The sequence below is a fragment of the Hydra vulgaris genome, chromosome 11 (assembly GCF_038396675.1).
Source record: "Hydra vulgaris chromosome 11, alternate assembly HydraT2T_AEP".
In the NCBI taxonomy this organism is placed as follows: Eukaryota; Metazoa; Cnidaria; class Hydrozoa; order Anthoathecata; family Hydridae; genus Hydra; species Hydra vulgaris.
Genome location: NC_088930.1, coordinates 14,821,571 through 14,843,931, shown reverse-complemented (window position 1 = coordinate 14,843,931; position 22,361 = coordinate 14,821,571). Strand labels below are relative to the sequence as shown.

The 22,361-nt window shown below is 30.6% G+C and overlaps 1 long non-coding RNA gene and 1 other non-coding gene across 3 annotated transcripts in view; both read right to left on the bottom strand.

Moving 5' to 3' along the window:
- The window catches only part of LOC136087451 (uncharacterized), a 36,948-nt gene extending 18,993 nt beyond the window's left edge, over positions 1 to 17,955 (bottom strand). Inside the window, exons 1-4 of one of the 2 annotated variants that reach the window (XR_010641804.1) lie at positions 17,611 to 17,955; positions 14,714 to 14,824; positions 13,473 to 14,571; positions 2,105 to 2,164 (exon numbers count right to left, since the gene is read on the bottom strand). This is a non-coding gene — a long non-coding RNA (uncharacterized LOC136087451). The remainder of the gene's footprint in view (positions 1 to 2,104; positions 2,165 to 13,472; positions 14,572 to 14,713; positions 14,825 to 17,610) is intronic. The other variant, XR_010641803.1, reaches the window with a different exon arrangement.
- Positions 17,956 to 18,030: 75 nt separating this feature from the next.
- Positions 18,031 to 18,169, bottom strand: LOC124814203 (U4 spliceosomal RNA). The gene has a single exon (XR_010641973.1). It is a non-coding gene; the product is annotated as a U4 spliceosomal RNA (small nuclear RNA).
- Between the last annotated feature and the right edge of the window lie 4,192 nt (positions 18,170 to 22,361).

Below are 22,361 nucleotides of genomic sequence, written 5' to 3'. Positions count from 1 at the left end.
GGCAAAAAAATTAATGGCAAAAGTAAGTTTTGTAAAGCTTTTTCTTTTAAACTTCTTTATTTACTCATATTTACTAAAAACTCTAAAGATTTAAATGCACATCAGGTTCTAGGAAAAAATCCTCTGGAAATAATCTCCTGAAATTTTTATTGAAAAAATTTTTTTTTTTTAAATACTTTTTTGAAATTGATAGTTTGCCTGCCCAAACCAAAATCCTCAGTCAATGTAGCAGCACTCTTAGCATATTCTACCTATTGGTCAGTCAATGTATGTACACTCCTAGTATGCTCTATCTTTTTGTCAGTCGATTTTTGAAAAATGAAGGATTAAAGTTTTGCTTGTAACATAATATATACATATAAAGTATTTATACTATAAACAACTATTATATTGATATATCGTTTATTTTATGCGCTGTAAAAAAAAAATCCTGGGGGATTTTTCCAAGGGGATTATTTTGGGGGATTTTTCCTACTACCGTACATCAAAGAGTACTACTATTATGAAGATATTTATATATATTTTTGCGTGATTTTATCAAAGGATTATTATTTTCAAAAACATTAAAAGTACACAGATCTTATGTATTGGAAGCAAAATAATTATTGGCACAAAAATTTTATTTAGTATTTTTTGGAAATTTTGTGAGAAAAAAGTCAAATTTTAATGTTTATGTCTAAAATTATATTTACATATGTAACAAATAAGATACTTACATATGTAACAAATAAATTATATATGAAACACATGAGGTATTAATTAATTAAATAAAATTGATTAATTTATAGCAACATTCGGGTTGTAAAACAACATTGGACAATTTCTCAATGAAATGGTAAGACCTACAAAGAAGTTATAAAGCAGACTGGAATCCCTTTTCGAACAGTCAATAACATTGTAAAAAAGCATAATTTGGCTGGAACTATAACTGATATTGCAGGAAGATGCTATAAAAGAAAAACATCTGCTGTTATTGATTGAAAAATAAATTTACAAGTCAAGGAGAACAGATTTGAATCTGCTCAAAAGATTGCAGACAAAGTTCAAAACAACCATAAGCTCATGATTTTAGCTCAAACTATCCAAAATAGAATCTGAGAGCAAGGATTTCACAGAAGAGTATGTTGCAAAAAACCCTACTTAACTCTTTTAAAGATATATGAAACAAAGATTAATATTTGCAAAAAAGTATGTGGACATGCATATTGAGTACTGGAAAAAAGTAATTTGGAGTGATGAATCCAAATTTAACATGATCTTATCGAATGGTGAGCAAAAAGTCTGGAAAAACAGTAAAGGCATACAAATTAAGTTGCAAGAGAGGAACAATAAACATGATAGTGGAAATGTCATGATGTGGGGATCGTTGGCTTGGCGCTGGCAAATTGACTTTCATTGAATTGACTATGAAACCCAGTTCATATATGGATATTTTAAAGCAAAATTTGAAGCCTTCTGCTCATAAATTGGATTCGGAAATAGTTTCGTGGTACATTCTAGACAAGAAAATAGGGGATGGAGCTTACAGAAGAAAAAATGATCTAAAAGCAGCCATAGTCAAAGCATATGAGAAAACTATAGAAGAAATAAAATCTCTGGTGGAATCAATGCCTTGACATTTGCAAGCAATTAATCTGGCAAAGAGTGGCCAACTATATGTTGAAATGTAATTTTTTGCCTAAATTTAGAAATTCTTCTTATTTGTACCATTATATTTTTTTTTTGTGCAAAAATATTTAATGAATATAAACACATTTGACTTTTCCATGTCATATGAACTTATATTTAACAATTTTTAAATACAATGCTTCAATTTAATGGTATTTTCAAATAAGTATTAGTTTTTTCCTGATAAAATAAAAACTAACTACAATTTTTTATCATTTTATACAAATTAAAGAAAAAAAATGCCATTAATTTTTTTGCCCATTGTACATAAGTTACATAATTATGTTTGCATTTTCTTATTAAAAAATGCTAAAAAACTTTTCCTGGCATTTAATGGATGCCGCCAGCTCTTTGTCAAAATGCACGAATGGGCACTACTACTAACACTATTAAGTATATTATTGTAGTTGTATTGTTATTGTAGATATATAAATACCTTTAATGATGAGATGCATCTTATGTAATTCTAAATGTAGCTTACATGGATAGAGGATAACTAAAAATAGATTAAAAGGTGGAGTTTAAAAAAATACAATAATCAATCTAAATTATTATTTAAAGCTATTACCATTAATGAAACAGCCAAAAGATATAAAAAATTGTAAAATAAAAATGAAACTTTATTAATATAACAAGGGTATTATATATTTTTATATTATATATATTTTTATTATATTATTAGAGTGGGGCAAATCTAAATGTTTTCTAATAACAAGTTGCTTTTAAGGCAAAATATGACGCTGAATTCAAATCTGGAAGAACTTTTGGCCTGTGACAAAAATTTTGGTTGGAAATTTTCTTTTTTTTTAAATGGTTGCCAAAATTTGGTGAAAATATTTTTCTGCAAATATATGTGTGATATATCATTCTATATGTTTTCTTGAAAAACAAGGCATTCCATTATAATAATTACTACAGGTCTTTCTTGGCAATTTGTACATTGACATTTTCACGGAAATGGAAAAACCAGGTAAAAAGAAAAAAGGAAAGGCATCAGTCAAATGGAAAAAATGGAAGTCTATAGAGTAAACTGCATATATGGATGCCTTAAACACAGATGATGTTTAAGGAACCAATTTGGAAGACGAAGATTAAGACTTCATTGCCGCACTTTTAATCATGCCAGAAACACCGTCTTCAAGTTGGAGAAACATGCCTACTATTCAAGGAAACATGTTCCCAAAGATTCAGGTAAGAACTAGTCATAAATGCTTGGACGAATGTATAATAAGCTGCACAATCCAATCCTTGTATGACCACAAAATCAGTTGCGGTGACGTAGTTGGTTTCATCATAAAAACAGATGACAGCATCTTTGCTTAGAAATGAATAATCAATTGAAATCAGCAAGATGAAGAATTGAATGATTCTCAGTCAGACTCAAATGAACTTGAAAAGTGCACAGTTGCCGACAACCTGTAAAGGTTTCACTCTACTAGAGATACCACCTATATTTTCCCCTCAGGGAAGACTATAGATAGTATTTGGAAGACGCGTCTTACCTCAATCTCCACATAAAGGCAAATTGCCTTTTTAACAAAGACACTACAGGTGTTGTTACCGTTGACTTAAACGATATGACCAAAGCTGCTGGCCACAAGTTGTTAAAAATTAAACATTCCAGATTCAGAGGTTTTTTAACCAATTGCTTTGGGCGCATTACTGAAACAGCTAAAGAGTTCGTAACCAGGAGACAATCAATCCAAGACTTTTTTGAAGCGACTGTGGACAAAAACTCATACAAACTTGTACTAACCATATCAGTTTATATACAGAACCATTAGTTCATTCTCTGTTCAGATGTGTATGCTTTGGTGAAGTGTATTACTTGGAGAAACCAGAGATCTTAGTAAAGAGGAGAACAGACAAAACTCAGTTTGTCTGTTCTTCTCTTTACAAGAGAAGAACAAAAAAAGCGAGAACTACTAAATATGATTCAAGCTGGAGCGGTGTGCTGGAGTTTATCAAAGAAAAAATTATTAAAACTGAAAGAAGCTAGAAGTAACGCTGACTTTAATTGTGGAAGAGGAAAGCTTCTTGCTGCTAGCTTGCTGCTGCAGTTTAAGTCACAATTGCTACTTGTTTTTTCAGTTGTGATAATTTTTCTTTGTAAAACTTTTGCACACTGCTCCAGCTTGAACCATATTTAGTAGTTCTAGACTTGTCTGTTCTTTTCTTGAAAAGAGAAGAACAGTTAAACAGAGTTTTTTTCTGTTCTTCTCTTGTAAAGAGAGAAGAACAGACAAACCAAGTTTTGTCTGTTCCTCTTTTTACGAAGATCTCTTGTTTTTCCAAGTAGTTCCATTGAAAGAATTACTTGGAAAAACAAAAGATGGTAGAAACCATCTTGCCTACTTCAACATTCGGTTAGTACAAGTTTGTTTGAGTTTTTGTCTACAGTCGCTTCAAAAAAGTCTTGGATTGATTGTCTCCTGGTTACGAACTCTTTCACTATTTCAGCAATGGCCTAAAGTGATTAGAAACAAAACCTCTGAATCTGCAATGTTTAATTTTTTGAAGATCCATCTAGCCTTTGTATTTGGTGTATAAGGGTATGGAGTGACTTGCATGACTTTTTTTTTTTTAATTCACCTCCCCAAGGCCGAGAAAGCCACTATAGAAGAGGAGGCTACTTAATTGTGGTTATAACCCTCTCTCAACTCTGTAACTCCGAAACACGAACCTAGACAAGCAAGGCCACTGCGCGGAGAAACAACTTGAGCGCAGTATTACCAGGGACTTGGCAAGAGTAACTTGGCTATGGCAATTTGTCCAAGAGTGTGTACTGAAGTTACCACCTTGACATCGTACAACTTGTGGCTGGCAGCTTTGATCATATCATCTAAGCCAACAGTAGCAACATCACTAGTGTCTTTATTAAGAATGTAATTTGCTGCTATATGGAGATTGAGGTAAGATACGTCTTCCAACATAGCCAAGAAAATAAGAGACAAATACCAAATAATTTTGTATTTGTCTCTTATCGTCTTGGCTATCTTTTGTTGACACAGCTAATATGATAGCTTTCACAGAGTTTAGGAAATCTTTACAGCCTCATAAGGCCATCTTATTAGATGACAGTAGAATGAGTTGCTTAGTCATATAATAAAATGTCTATTTTAGTCAATGTAGCAGCACGAAGTGAGTGCTGCTACATCAACTGAGGGTTTGGTTGGGGCAGGCAGTCTATTAAGTAACAAAAAAAAATTCCCCTCTTGCATTTTAATTTTTACTTTTTGTCAACGAAACTTTCTGACAACCAGTTAGGAGTTTTATATATATATATATAATATATATATATATATATATATATATATATATATATATATATATATATATATTATATATATACATATAAAATATATATATATAATATATGTATGTATCTATATCTGTATATTATATATATATATATATATATATATATATATATATATATATATATATATATATATATATATATATATATATATATATATATATATATATATTATATATATATATAAAATATATATATATAATATATGTATGTATCTATATCTGTATATTATATATATATATATATATATATATATATACATATATATATATATATATATATATACATATATATATATATATATATATATATATATATATATATATATATATATATATATATATATATATATATATATATATATATATATATATATATTGTTGCATTTGGGATTACAGAAGGAAAAAAACAATTCTTATGCCTACAAATATGTTACTTTTAACTACTTTTGACTTTCATCCAACATTTGCGTGTTGTCAGAAAGTTAAAACTATTAATTTAATTATAAATAAATTGTTTTTTAAAAAAAACGCAATAACGCATATTTAATTGACCAGAATGTTTTTAAAAACATTCTGAATGTTTTTAGTAATATAAACAATGTTTTTTTTTTTTGTTTTTTTTTTTTTATATTTTTTTTTATTATTTTTTACTATAAATCATGCATGGAGTGTTGCTACATCGATTATCTTATAGCTTGACTTGCAACAAAGTGCTGCTACATCAACTGACAAATAGAGTGTCTCACAACGGACTGATGCTACATCGACTGACAAATAGTCTGACTCGCAACGGAGTGTTGCTACATTGACTATCTTAAAGCCTGACTCGCAAGGGCGTGCTGCTACATCGACTAAGGATTTGGTTGGGCCAGGCAGTCTATCAAGTAACAAAAAAAAATTCTGGTCTTGCATTTTAATTTTTACTTTTTGTCAACAAAATTTTCTGACAACCAGTTAGGAGTTATTTCTGTATATATATATATATATATATATATATATATATATATATATATATATATATATATATATATATATATATATATATATATATATATATATATATATATATATATATAAATATATAAATGTTTATGTGTATGTATATATATGTATGTATATATATATGTATATATATATACAGGTCAGGTCAGGTTATTCTGCTACTGCTAATGTCAGGTCAGGTTATCCTGTTACTGGTAACATGTAACCCAGTACAATTTGCTGCCTTGTAGGAAAAGGCTTTTTAGGCAAAGGCTAGGAGATGTCAACTCCGACTTAAAACACCCCCTGCCTTGGGGCTCTTGGTTAAATAAGGCTAGAGATGGTGTCTCAAAAAAAATACTCATCTTGGGCAGATGTTAAATGCATCCGGCTACTGTCTTGTAGAAAGCCTCCTAGGCAAAGACTTAAGGGGTAAACAGATTCTATTTGTTTACCAGTCTCGCACTCATTCTTCATCTATTAGGCTGGCGCAGATGTATTTTTAATACATCAGCCACAGATGTATTAAAAATACATCTTAATGTATTTTTATGACTAGGCAACTCATTCTATTATCTCCTAATGAGAGTACAGCTCTAAAACTCAGTTTTATGGTTCTAAGGCCGGCTGGTAGTCAGGTTTCCGGAACACTGTGGTAGCTCTCAGAGAGGCTGATTCCATCAACATCTGAAAAATTTCCATCAACATCTGAAAAATTTCATTCCATCAACATCTGAAAAATTTCAAAGTATTAACAGTGCCTTGTTGTACATAGATGGTGTCCCTGTTTGTACTTTTGTTGTGCATTGCAGAGGTCAAATTTAGAGACCGTTGTTACGGCTTTGGGTTTATTAATAGTAATGAGGCAATTGCTTGGGCTATTAGGCAGTGTTCTTAGTATTATCTATGCTTTGAGTCAAGTTCTTTATTAAATCTAAAAATGAATAAAGTACCAAAAACTATAAAAAATAAAAAACCATCATCACCAAGTTCTCTAAACCTATGATTCACTAATATTTGTGGTCTTTGAAGTAACTTTTCTTCTGTTGAGTCTTATCTCTTGCAAAAGTTCACCAGACCTACTTGCTCTTTGTGAGACTAATTTGAGTTCAGCTGTCTTATGTTGTGATCTTAGTGTTAATGGTTATCTTCCTTTAATTCGTAAAGACTCCAATAGTCAAATGCTTGGCCTGGGCATTAACATTCATAAGAGTTCACCCATTTGTGGGGAAACTAGGATTGAATTCACAAACTATTCTTTAGTGTGCTTTCATTTAGCACCACTTCACTCTATCGCCCTTCTCTTTGTTCTATATTGCTCTATTTCATCTTAAGACTGCACACATTTTGATGTTATTTCTGATCATATTGACCGAGCCCTCTTTCTTTATCCATCAGCCAATATTGTTGTTGTCAGTGACTTTAATGTTTATCACACTGAATGACTTGGCTCCAGTGTCAGTGACTCAGGCATTAAAGCCCACAACTAGGGATTGAGAAAGGCCCACAACTAGGGATTGAGAAAGGCAAAAGTTTTGGGCTTTAATGCAGGCATTAAAGCCCACAACTTTTGCCTTTCTCAATCCCTAACTCAAATAGTCAACTTTCCAACTCGCTTTCCAGACAAACTGAATCATTTACCTTCTCTTCTCGTCCTATGTCTTGTTTCTGATCCTAGTCAGTGCTCAGTTTCTCCACATTCACCCTTAGGTGCTTCTGATCATGGTTTGATCTCTCTAAAACTATTATCTCATTCTTCTTCATCATCTGAATCCCCCTATTATCGTAACTCTTACAACTACTTTAAAGCTGACTGAGATTCTTTCCGTGATTTTCTTCGTGCTGGCCCTTGGGTGAAAATCTTTCGTCTTCCTGTCGACAAATGTGCTTCTTACATAACTTCGTGGATTCAGGCTGGAATGAAATCTTTTATTCCCTCTCGACGAATCCAGGTCAAGCCTCACTCTCCTCCATGGTTTTCCTCACACTGTGCTGCTGCAATTGCTAATCGAAACCGTTACTTCCATATTTATCAGCAAAACAATTCTCCAGAAAACAGATGTCTGTTTATTACTGCTAGAAACAATTGTAAAAAGGTTTTGTCTAACGCCAAAGCCCGCTATTCTCAGGTCATGAAATCTTGTATCTCATCTCAAAAACTAGGCTCTCGTGACTTCTGGAGAATTTTTAATAGTATTAATAAGGGCAAATCTTTAATTCCACATCTCTTGTATGGTTCAGACTTTGTCACCTCACCTAAAGACAAAGCTGAATTGTTAGCTAAAAACTTTTCATCAATATCATCTCTTGATTCCACTAGTTCCGTTCTACCTGATATTGCCAACAAACAGGTTGATCTATTGCTTGACATTCTTATCACTCCAGCTTCTGTATCTAAAGTGATTTCCTGCCTAGACTCTTCTAAAGCTAGTGGCCCGGACAACATACCTGTTATTGTCTTGCAGAAGTGTTCTCCAGAGCTGTCACCTATCCTCTCAAAACTATTCAACAAGTGCTTATCAGAGTCTTGTTTTCCAGCCTGCTAAAAAGCAGCATCTGTTATCCCTATCTTCAAAAATTCTGGAGAGCGATCTGATTCGTCTAACTACCGTCCCATAAGTCATCTTCCTATCATTAGAAAGGTTTTTGAGTCTTTAATTAACAAACACTTAATTTCTCATCTTTAATCTAATAACTTACTTTCTGACCATCAATATGGATTTCGATTTTCTCGTTCTACAGCTGATTTGCTAACAGTAATAACTGACAGGCTTTATCGTGCATTAGATGAAGGTGGAGATGTTAAGGCCATCGCTCTTGACATTTCAAAAGCTTTTGATAAAGTTTGGCATGCTGGTCTTCTTCATAAGCTTTCTTCTTATGGTGTATCTGGCAACATCTTTAAGATCATTGAATCCTTCCTTTCCAATCGAAGCATAAAAGTTGTCCTCGATGGACAACACTCTTCTTCTTATTCTGTAACTTCAGGGGTTCCTCAAAGTTCTATCCTTGGCCCTATACTCTTTTTAATTTACATTAACGATCTTCCAGATATTCTCACATCTAAGGTGGCATTGTTTGCTGATGATACTACCATTTATTCTTGTCGTGATAAGAAACCAACACCCTCTGATTGCTTGGAGGGGGCATTTGAGCTTGAAAAGGATCTCACTTCTGCTACTGCATGGGGCTCACAGTGGCTGATGAACTTTAATTCAGATAAAACTCAATTTTTTTCAGCCAATTGTTATCGCAATAAGTTAGATCTTCCTATTTTTATGAACGGTGATGTACTTGATGAGTCATCGACTCTTTATCTTCTAGGATTAACTCTTACTTCCAATCTTTCTTGGAAACCATATATCAAATCAGTTGCTAAATTAGCATCTGCTAAGGTTGCATCTCTTTATCAAGCTCGACACTTTCTTACTTCGGATTCTATTCTTTATCATTATAAATCTCAAATCCACCGTTGTATGGAATACTGTTGCCATATCTGCTCGTCATTCAATTAAGTCTCAATCGTTTCTGTGACTGTTCCTAAGTGCTCTAAAAATTCTTATTCCTCTAGTTTTTTTCCTCGAACATCAGTTCTTTGAAATTTACTTCCTTTATCTTGCTTTCCTGATTCATATAATTTGCAATCTTTTAAGTCGTCTGTTAAACATTATCTTGCTCTACAATCTTTATCTTCTCTCTTCCAGTAACTTCCAACTTTAATTAGTTGCTTGCAGCCTTGTTGGAAGCAAAGATGTTTAAAAAAATATATATATATCTAGTTGTCTGATAGTTCCTGCACCACTATTTTGCTTGCACCATTATATAAGAAAACTTAATAACCAGGTCTCACTGACCCCAGGTGTATCACCCGTCCAATTAAATGTACACCACTTTGCAGCTTAAATTTACAGATGAATACTGGTTCTTCTCAGTACACTAGCCTCCCCCCTGATTTCGCGAGTAAAGTTTTAATCCATTAATTTCAATGATACTTTTGGACCGGAAACACATGAAAAATGATATTAAACGCACAAACTTCTCTAATATTTGGATCCAGCACCTAAGAAAACATGTAGAATGATATATTACACGCATATATTTGCAAAAAAATATTTTTTCACAAATTTTTGAAAAAATAATTTTTGCTATTTTGAAAAAAAAGTAAATTTCTAACCAAAATTGCTGTCACAGGTCAAAAATTCTTCCAGATTTGAATTCAGCGCCACATTTTGCCTTAGAAACAGCTTATTATAGAAAAACATTTAGATTTGTCTCACACTAATAATGTTTAATTAAGTGTTTTGTCAATGAAGTGGGAGCTATATCAGTCAGTAATTAAAACTCTGACTACAAATTTATTACACATGCTTACCTAAAGTAATAATTAATTTGTAATAATTGTAATAATTAATTTGTAATAATTGTAATAAGTAATTCATTTGAAAAGATGGCTGATTTAGATGAGAAATAGATGTGTAAACCTGACAGTTTTTGTTACGTTTGTGGATTATTCAATACAAAGTCACATCACCTCTTTGATCCTCTTTAAAAGTAAATCACCTCTTTGATCCAATTTATTTATAATGCTTACTTTAGTATAAAGCTTGGAGACCAAGCAAGAAATGAGCATCAGACGTCATCTGTGTGTCATGCTACTTGTATTAGATGCAGTGGCTAAAAGGCAAAATAAGTTTGTCATGTGCAACTCCTATGGTTTGGGGAGAAACAAAAGACCATAGCACAGATTGCTACTTTTGTATGAAAAAGACAGCAGGATTTTTTGGTAAAAACAAGGAGAAGATTGAATATCCTGATGTACCTTCTGCAGTTAGCCCTGTGTCTCACATTAACACCTTGCTGTGCCTCCTAGTGACATTGTCAAAAGTAATGAATCGCCATCTATTCCTTCCACTCATGAAAGTGATGACAGCTTTGATGTACCAAATGACTGCAAACGTCATCTCACCCAACAAACTGAACTCAATGGTTTAGTACAAGATCCGAATTTACCGAAGGATAAAGCGGACCTAGTTGCATCTCATTTTTAACAGTGGAACTTCATGTCAAAGGGCACAAAGGTAACTGTTCACAGAAAAAAAAGTGCGAATGTTTCACAATTTTTCGAAGAACAGGACAAATGCTCTTACTGCAAAGATATAGAAGGTCTTCTGAATGAGCTTGGCTGTCATCACAAAGCTCATGAATGGCATCTGTTCATAGATGCTTCAAAGACAACGCTTAAGATTTTTTTTTTACAATTGCAACTCAATGCTTTCAGTGCCAATGAAGTCATATGAGAGCATTGAAATTTTTTTTGCAATAATCAATTATAAAAAATCTGTCGAGAATATTTGTGCTGACTTTAAAGTTATTGGAGTGTTGGGCATGCAAAGTGATGGGCATGCAAAGTGTTAGGCATGCAAAGTGATTACACAAAGTACTGCTGCTTCATGTGCTTGTGGGATAACCATGCTTATAAGCAGCATTATTAAGAGAAGCAGTGGCCAGTGAGATCTAAATATTTCCCAGGAAAACACAATGTGAAGCACAGTCCACTAGCATAGCCACATAAAATTTACCTCCCACCTCATTACATCAAGTTGAGATTGATGAAGAACTTTGTTAAAGCACTTAAAGGCAACTCAGATGCTTTTCAGTACCTCAAAGAGACATTTCTAAGGATAAGCAGCCCTTAGAATTAGGGTCAGCATTCGGCAATGCCAACCTAACTGAGGACCTAAAAGTGTTTGAGGTCGGTAAGAAATTGCCAACCTTGTTTCTATGTTTTATGTGCTAAGACCCTTTTATTGAATTTTTTTACCAACCTGATGCTGACCTCTAAAATATTGAGGTCGGCAAACTATTGTCGACCTCATTTTTTTTAATTCTGAGGGTTGGATGAGTGATGCAAAAATCATAAAAGGAGTCTTTATAGGACCTCAAATTAGACATGTTATAATATATATAATGAATGACTCCATGTTTACATTAAAGCTGAATTATTTGCAATGAATGACTTTTTTTGGTTGGGTTGATGAGTTTCTTGAAAACAGAAAATTGGATGATTACAAAGAACTGGTCAAAAAACTTATAAAGGACAATGAGGCCATTGAAGCAAAATCTCTTAAGATGCGTTTCATGTATTCTCATATTGACTTATTTCCTGACAATTTACGTGACATAAGCGACGAGCATGGAGAACATTTTTACAAGGACATTTCAGTGATGGAACAGCAATATTGAGGGAAATATAGTCCAGCTATGATGGGTGATTTCTGTTGGTTTCTGCAGAAGGGCAGCAGTTCTACAAACAAAAGAAAATCAAGAACTAGTCACCACTTTCCCACTTCTGCAAGAAAACATCAAGACATTGACTAGCTAATTTGACAAAAGAAACATTAACTTTCTGAGTGAAGCTTTTTTATGGAAAAATTACATAGTAGGACTAAATTTTCAGACTGGATTAACTTCACTTCTGGTTGTGCTAGAGACATTCCAAAGCGTTCTGTTTATTATATGCAATGTTCTGATTACATTGCTTATAATAAAAGACACTCTGTTGTTCAAGTTGCAGAAATTTATTTTTATTTTGTTGCACAGTGTAATTGAAGTAGAAAACTTGTTTAAAAGCTGTTAAAAATGACAAAAAAACCTTTTTGCTTTTAGAGTGAAATTTCATGCAAAATAATTTTCTCAAGAACCATATTAGATATTCGATCCATATTAGATATTCGATCTGAAATTTTAAAAAAAATCCTTTTCGTACATATATGTACAAAATTAAAAAGTTTCAGCAAGATCTGAGATGGTCCATGAGGGACCTTTGCTCCTTTGCCATGGAATGACTTAACGCTGGTTTCAATTAAAGTTTATATACATATATATGCATATTATATGCTAGTGTACAAATAAAGAACACTTATATACATAATTAGATAATATATATAATGTGTTATTTATTACATTATAACTTTTTAACTGGGTTCAAGGATGCGAAAAACTTAATATTTAGCTGGGCCAAGGACATTCTTGTAAGTAAGTGATTGGGTAACTTATTAGTAGGAATGTCAATCTACGCTAATAATATTATGCTAATATTAAACTAGCACTAAAATCTCAAATAAACAAAAAAAAATAAAAATAAAACAACAATTCGTTATTTTGTTTTGATTTTTATAAAAACAAATTACATAACAACAAAATTTTTATAAAAACAGAAATACATAATAACAAAACTCATTTTTATACAAAACATTGTATTAAAATTTTGTTGTTATGTGTTTCCATTAAATGTATTTTTTTTATTAATTTTATTACGCTAAATGTGTTTTTATTATTTTATTACGCTAAACGTGTTTTTTTTATTAAGCTTATAAAATTTATTAATTAACATATTCATTATCTTAATAAAAAAAAACTCAAATAAGAAAAAGTGTCTTACACACAATAAAGGAAGACAGCAGAGTTTAACAACTTATTCAATTTAACTTTAAGACACTCACCTATTTGCTTCTTTTAAAACATGCACAATAACCAAGCTTTGATCACCAATTTCAGGTCACTTTTAAAAAGCTATTAACATTGGGTCTCTCCTAACAGCTATTTACAAATGTAATCAATACTTTTTTCTTCTTCAGTAATCTCTATTATGTAATTCTACTGTCATCAAAAAACCTCAATTTATATTAAAAGTTGAGTAGTCATATTTCTTGAAATTCCTAATTATATAATTTTAATAATGTTGATAATATTGTGGCAAATGACTCTTTCATAGTTCAAAAATAGTAAATGAAATGACTACAGTAAAAAATATATCGTTAAAATAATTATCTTAAAACAGTTTTATGTTGCTGTAAAATATATTTTTATGATTGATTTTATGTTTCTAATGATAATTACAAAAGTGATAAAACTTAAAATCTTGCTTTCAGATAGTAATAAAAAAACAATGGTATAAGTAAATTCATTAGGTTTTGAACATATAATGGCAATTCTTAAATTAGTGAAACCAGATAGCTATTTTTTCAAACACATCAATTGTACAATCTTTTTGGATATTTTACAAAAAACGAATTAAATTTTCATTTCAAAGCACTTTTAGAAGCTTTAGTAAAGTGCACCAAAAAATATTAATATTTATTTCTACAATTGAGTAAAAATATATTTCCATTATAAAATAATATTCCCTTTCTCAAATGAGGTTTTGATTTAATAGAAGTTGCTGATCAAACCAAAATGGACAAACAAATAAACAAAGAAAATAATAAACTATTAAAACTATACTCAAAGAAATTAAGCCTGATTTTTCAATAAAAAATGTAAAATGAATAATTCGAATATAAAAATATACCAAAAGACCACCTAAACTCATTTTTTTATTATTATTTTAATTCACCTCCCAAGTCCATAAAAGCCACTACGGTCGAGGAGACTACCTTTAGTTATGGTTACAGCCCTCTCTTAACTCTATAACTCTGAAATATCAACCTTGACAAACAAGGTGGCTGCACGGAGAAACAAGTTGAGCACAGTACTAGCAGGAACGTGGTACGGATCAAACTTGGAACTTCTCGCAAATGAGACTCTACCACTACACTACTACTGCATGTTGAATTCGAAAACAAAGAAACAAAAAATTTTATGATAATGAATTCCAATAAGTTAAAGTTTAGAATAATATCAATTACAAAAATTTTTTTATTAATAAAGACAAAACATAAAATGAGAGAAATAGAGCACTTACTTACAAAATTGAAGGAACAAATGATATACAACGGTACAATGTGCATAATGGAAAAAAATACCATTAGGGTGCATGTTCAGGTGAGCTCAAATGGATCAAAATCAAATCTGCCTAAATTATATAAAAAAATTAAAAGAACCACTTCATAACCTTCTGCGCAATATCTAAAATGTTTGATTGGCTATAAAGAAATCTAGCATCATTGATTATATAGCACAAAATCAATCATTAGATATTTTTATAGTGACTGAAACTCAAATAAAGCCAGACAACCTTGTTGCAATTCAAGAAGATATGACACCACCAGGTTTCAAAAGAATTCAACACTGCCGATCTGACTATAATGGGGAAGGCATTGCAATAATATATTGAGACAATTGTGACTTAAACTCAAATAAAGCCAGACAACCTTGTTGCAATTCAAGAAGATATGACATCACCAGGTTTCAAAAGAATTCAACACTGCCGATCTGACTATAATGGGGGAGACATTGCAATAGTATATTGAGACAACTTAAACCCTTATCATTATCATCTACTTGTCTGTCCTATGAACATACGTTAGCTAAACTAAATTTAGTAAACACTATTTACAATGTTGTTGCTATTCATTGATCATATCCAATTATGCCGACTAGCACTTTCTTTTTAGAATTCTCTAATTTTTTAAAAGAACCTCAAACATTGTCTGGGGAAATGCAGCAACTTTAACTGACCAGGTACCACTCCCACAACTATTAATCCAAAACTTGCTAATACTCTAGAGACCTACATCATGATACAACAAGCTCAATCTCCAACTCGCATATCATCAACTTCTGATATTGCCAACCTGCTTGATCTAGTAATAAACTGCCATGATAATATTTCACTCAACAATACTTAAGTATCATTTCGGACCAGTATTTAGTCTGAGTAGCACTCTAACATCGACCTTTAAAAAGTAAAACTGTTTGGTTTTCAAAAACAAAATTTAAAAAAACTTAACTTATTATGTTTTATAGTAGAAATGCAAGTGATGCCATGTTGTTTATTACCAGAAATTATTGTGGGTGATTATGCTGAACAAATATGAACAAATATAACAACTGTTCTTGATAATTTGGCACAAATTCAGAAATATTCAATTAGACTTAGCAAGCATAATAGTAAATTGTTATCTTCAGATGTAAAGATTGAAAAAAGCCTCCATCGTAAACTGGAGCGCTATTTTAGAAAAAATGATAATTTGTCAGATCAAAAACTATATCAAACTGCAAGTTGAGAGGCATTTAAAGCAAAACACCAATCCAGATGTAATTATTATAAAGAAAAACTTAACTCAGCACATGGTAATTAAAAAGAAACACAGAATATTGCCAAGGAATTCATTTGTATAATCTTAAAACTAATAACACAACACCAGAGGCAAAATGTGACACAAAAAGTCAATATTTTTTAAGCAAACTTGAAAGTATAAAAAAAAATATCAGAGAAAGACTTGCAAAAACTGACAAAGAATAATAAAGAAAATAAAAGCATTAAGAACATGAGAAAATTGAAATTTGCTAAAATGAATAGTACAGAAAAAGTTTCATTTAAAGAAAAAAATAAAATAAAAAACAAAATCTAGACAAAAAATTAAAGACCAACTAAATGAATTAATAGCTTTAAGTTCAAAAAATTGCAGTCCTTATCAATGCAGTCAAACCTTTGAAAAAACTTTATCAAAATCTGTGCAAACTACCAATATCTCATATCATATCAATAATTAATTAACAAAAAAAAAATTAAAAAAAAAACAAACAATAAATAATCAAGTTGTATTAACAAAAGGAAGTTAGTAATTGATTTTCCACTTTTTCAATCACTGTATGGAAAAGCAATGCCTTTCTCCGTGTTTTGTAAACTGAGGTCTAAAAGCATACTTCTTTTACAAAATACACTTGCAGACCAGTGTAAGTGCAAACTGCTGGAAAATAATTGCTTATTATTTAATGCACTATGTATCAGCTATAGTTCATAGTGGTTTAATAAGCTTTGTATGTTACAGTCACTTAATTCATCTTGTAAAGTTAGATAAAAATAGTGTTGATAAAGTTAGTTAAAAATAATGTTTCTTTATTGAGAAATCATATGAAATACTTATTGATCTTCACTCATCTTCACTGACAGCCCATCTTCATTTTAAAAAATAGTTGCTGATGAAATTACTCGATCCTTTTTTATCTTTGCAATATAATAAAATATTTGAACAAAAATACTTTGCAATTTTCCATGGTGTTGGAGGAGAAGCCACTACTCTTCTCCGGATGAAATGTATGAGCAAATCAAATGAGAAAGTGCCTTTACAAATATCTATGGCTTCTTTAAAACCCTTAATGACAACTACTTCTATTCTCTATGTAAGCAATGATGACATCAGGAGTAAAATAGACAACAAAATAACTTGTTTAAAAGTCAAAAAAAAACTGGAAATATGGAAAATCCAAGTTAATGCTTCAAAGGAATAATTGTCATTTTTCAAAAAAAGTGACTCAACATCACCTGATTTTCAAATAAAGTATATTAATGACATACAAGCACCCGAAATAATAGGCCAATCTCCAGAAATGACTAATAATGATTGGTGCTTTGTGCAGAACATTGCTACCATATATCCTGGTAAAAAAAAAGCTTAAAAAGTTGAAACTTTTAAAAACTATAAAACAAAAGTGCTACTCTGTTCAATCTTTACTTCAGTATATATGTTATGTTAATAAAATATGAGTAAAAAAATTTGCTTCAAATTTAATAAATGTGTCACACATGTAACACTTAATTTTTTTATTTATATTTAAGTTTTTTTATTTATATTTAAGTGAAATTATGACAAATAAAATTATATTTTATCTACAACAGAAAAAAAGTCATTATACCAATCATAGTCAAATACGCGTCACACTTAACATAATTAATCAGTTCTTTAATCAGTATGTGCAATATACTTATATCTCCTATATATCTTATATATATTAATTGCAATATGAATCTTGCATATCTGTAGTAAATTATTTTTTATAACTCCTTAAATTGGAAAATGTTTGTACCAGAGTCACACACGCAAGATGAATTACTTCTTAAATGGTATTTTAGTGTTTTCGATATCATCGGAAATTTTTGTCGACAAGGTGTTTAATATGAGAGACAGTTTAATTACTTATTCATTAAGTTTGGGCGTCACAACCAGTAAAGGCTGAATTTTACACCAATTCACGGTGACCTAAGGCAACACCACCGTGGAGTACCTATTACTTGGTAACTCCTAATCAATAATAAATTTACTTTCAGTTAGAAGGTCCACTAGTGGACCGTTAAAAATTGCGTAGCCGACGGTATTTCACGTCGTCTAGCGGGGTATTGGGAAAAGTTTTCAACTAGCAATAACCACGACTCGGTTTAACCTCATTGTCTATGGTAATGCCACTGCGCAAAGCTAATAATTATGGATACTGCGAATATTCATTAAATTTAATCTTTTGAACTACTTGTGGGTTTTATTTATAAAATAATATCAAAGGAAGACTTATAAAATATCCATAGCAGTTTGCTAGAATTTTCCTCTTTACCTTATTGTGTTCTTGTTTGGCATATACGTAGTAATATCTTTAACCCTCTATAACCTGTTTCACCTGTCGAATAACTGATGTCACGTTAAATAAGTAGATCGATAAGTAGACAAAATGATACTCTGCGCATGCGTTAGTTTACGAATACTTATTCAGCACGATAAATAAGTAGACAAATTGAACAGTCAAGGCATTTTTTGTTAACCCAGGCAAACAAATTAAAAAAAAAAATGCGTTAACCAAATTAAAAGCATTTACTTAGTTTAGCGAATTAATATTATTTTACGGCATTTTTATAGTAATAATTAACTACTTTTAATAATATTTTAAAAAATATTTAACTCACGATATATATTCTAGTCGAAATTTATATCTTTGTACTGTTGTATGACAAGAAACATATTTTTATGAAAAAGCTTTTTTTTTCCTTAGGTCACCAACTGGATAAGTCTACTATAAAAGTTAAGTTAAATTGTTTATCTTTAACTCTTAAACTTAACAATTTTAAAAGTTTGTGATCTATATACGCAAGAATATTTAATTAATGAAGATATAATTAAAGAAAAGTTCTCACTAACAATTAAGCTTTTTGATTAAAAGTAATTGTTACTCGTTTCTACGCAGATAAATAGTAAGGAAAGTATTCTGATGTTTTCGCAGAAAAAAGAAAAGAAGAGAATTTGTTAATTTGTGTCTGGCCTTTTTTTGTGTGTGTGTTAATTTACCTCCCCAAAGCCGAGAAAGCCACTACTGTTGAAGAGGCTCCTAGTTGTGGTTACAACTCTCTCTCAACTCTACAACTCCGAAACACAAACCATGACGAACAAGACCGTTGCGCGGAGAAACAAGTTTAAGGCGGTAATACCAAGGACGTAGTAATGATCGAACTCAAAACTTCTCGATTGAGGCAAGCCCTCTACCGATACACCATTACCGTCGAATAACAACCTAGACGGGTGTTGTTCGATTCAAACGGTGAAATATATATAGCACAATAATAATAAAATGTGAATGTTTTAAATAAAATCGATATTAAAGAAACAACACATTTCATGCAAAAACTTTATTTTGAAAATAAGATCAAAATATCCTTAGACAATATAATTAAGAAAATAAAGTAACATGGTTTCTAAGTCCTTTTGAAAAAAATTAACTTTGTTGAAACTTGGGCATTTTCGTAAGAAACACGAATTTTCCACATGGAATTACAAGCCTATATAGTATAGAAATATAGTATAACATGAATAGTATCATAAAATCGCAATGTAAAAAGAAAATAAAAAAAACCTGCTTTTGTGCCAGAAAAGTATTTAATAAATGCATTGATCAATATGTGTCAAATTGATTTACAAAATAAACTCTAAATGTGTGCCAGAAGGATTTGAATCTTTGAATCATATGAATGTTAAAAATGTTAAAACAGTCAAGGGCATCCTCATGCCAGAATAGTCTATACTTTCACAATATTCTTTAAAAAAATAATCAAATATCTCATTAAAATTAAAAAAAACATAACTATATTTTAAAAAATACTTTTGTTGTAGTTGTAATAGTAGCTATAGTTAACTGCAACTGCAATAAATGTATGTAAATAAAGAGCTAACTTTAATAACTTTGCCTATTAACTATATCTTATATCGATAACCCTAGTTAATAAAATGAATAAATGATGACAGTAAGAAATAAACTGCAAAGTGAGCAAAACAAATCATCACGCCAATAAAGAAACAAAGAACAATCAATATTTGACCTAAATGAATCAACTATACAACTTTAGACATTTATAAGACACTTATAAAAATAAAAAAGATAATGAACTTTTAAATAATTAACTAAAACATAAGGTACATAAACAATCCAGTAATAAAAAACAAAAAAAACATATTTATGTATATTCATTGAATTTAAGTATTCAAATAAGGCGTAAAAACAAAAACAAAAAAACAGCAAAAATAACAGGATATATTCACAACAATTATAGAAGCCACACCTTTTACGACAGTCTAACACAGTAATAAAAGAAAAAATCTCTAATTTACCATTCTAAAATACATTTTAGTTAATGCTGCTTCATATTATTATCTTTTGATTATGTTAAACTAAGGTAGATACTGCTACACAAAGCTGTTGCGTTTCCATTAACGAAAAGATCACAATCGTTTCACGTGCAACTCTAAGCACTAACAATGGTGCATCATCTTTACTTAAACTATTAAAGAGTAAATCATAAAACTAAACACACTTCGAATGTAAAACAAAATCAGGACACATTAGTTAATACACTAAATATGATTTTATAACATTAACCATTTGCATAATACTATAACTTTCTAAAAAACCACTAATTAAAACAACTAAAACTGCACAACCCAGTGGGCTCGGTACGTTTTTAAAACGTTTTTTAGACGTTTTTATAAGGTTTAAACTTAATAAAAACGTCCAAAGAACGTTTTAAAAACGTACTGTGCCCACTGGGAAAAAACCCAGATTTTTTAAACTTTGAAACCCAGATATTTTAGAAAACTGATTTAAAGCAAATTTTGTGCTATATCAATCAAGGTGTCATCAAGCCAGCCAGATAGATTTTGTAAAATATCTAAGGTCTTGTCTTTAGACTGTATTGACAAACTTTAAAGAAAACTTTGAACTTCTACAGCCCCTTTTTACAATGATACTATCATGAACAAACAGCTTTAAAACTTTTCCATTACCAGTTTAAACTCTGAAACTTTTTCTCGTTGATTGGTTTGAAGGAAATAAACAGAGTTTATCAAAATAATTAAAATTTTTTGAGTTTTTTAAAGAGTACCAAAACTATAAAATAAAGTAGTAAACCAGTAAACACAGGTTGGTTCAGAATCGGTCAATATTAGTCGCAATTGATCGAAAAATGGATAAAACGTTTAGCGACCTATTATTGACTAAAAATCGACGCTTGATTTGAAATCTATATTTAAAACTTATTTATATATTCGTTTAGTAAACTTCGATCTAAAGTTTAGAATATCGACTTACATTAGTCAATATTGTAAACCTTTAATCGACCTTAATTAAACGTAAACATTTAGAGATTTAAAATCTACGCTTTAAATCTTATAACATATACGTTTATTAAACGTCGATCAAACGTTTACGATATTGACTAATATATGTCGTTATTTTAAACGTTTGATCGACGTTTAATAAACGTATATTACATTATAATATAGTAATATAGCCATTGGTCAGAAGAAACGCATAACAGCTTAAGTCACGCTGTTTAAATAGGCATAATTAAAGCGAAATAAAAAACTTACTAAAAAAATTTTTTTATTGGCTAAATAATTAAATTAGACTTAAATGCATTTTCAAGATTCACTTCCTCACAACAACTGAAAGCAAAACGACTGATAAATAAATAATAAACGAGTGTCGGGTGCACCATTTTAATTCGTGGAAGTTGAATAGCTCTTATCGCGACAAATAACTTTCCTAAATGCCAAAAAATCAATGGACTCCGATGTTTCAGAAATTAATGGTGACAACATTGACACAATTAAAAAATATGAGTTGCTGATCTCTCGTTATGAAAGTCCTGCTGCAATAACTTTTTTTGTAAGTTTTATAAACGCTATAGCGTTTATAAAACTTACAAAAAAAGTTACTGTTAAACAATCATACTATAGTATACTATAGTAAAACTTACTGTTAAACAATCATACTATAGTATGATTGTTTAACAGTAAGTATTCATCTTTGAAATAATCAAGAAGTTTTATAACTAAATGTTTATTTTTTAATTTTAGATACATTTTAGCTTAATTTAGTTACATTTGCTAAAGAAAATTGGTGGAACAGAGCTGGTAAAAAGCACTGCATATGTTAAGTCGCGACGTTACTAATTTTTTAATGTCAAAAATAAACATGAATGGTACAGTAAATTTCGGAAACTTCCATTCAGAAAATCCTTCATATGTAAAGTTGTTGTGTATAAATCTAATTTTGATTTATGAACTTACATTTAAAATGCTAACTATTTTAAGCTAGTTTTTTGCGGTTACAAATCAGGTTACGAAATCAGA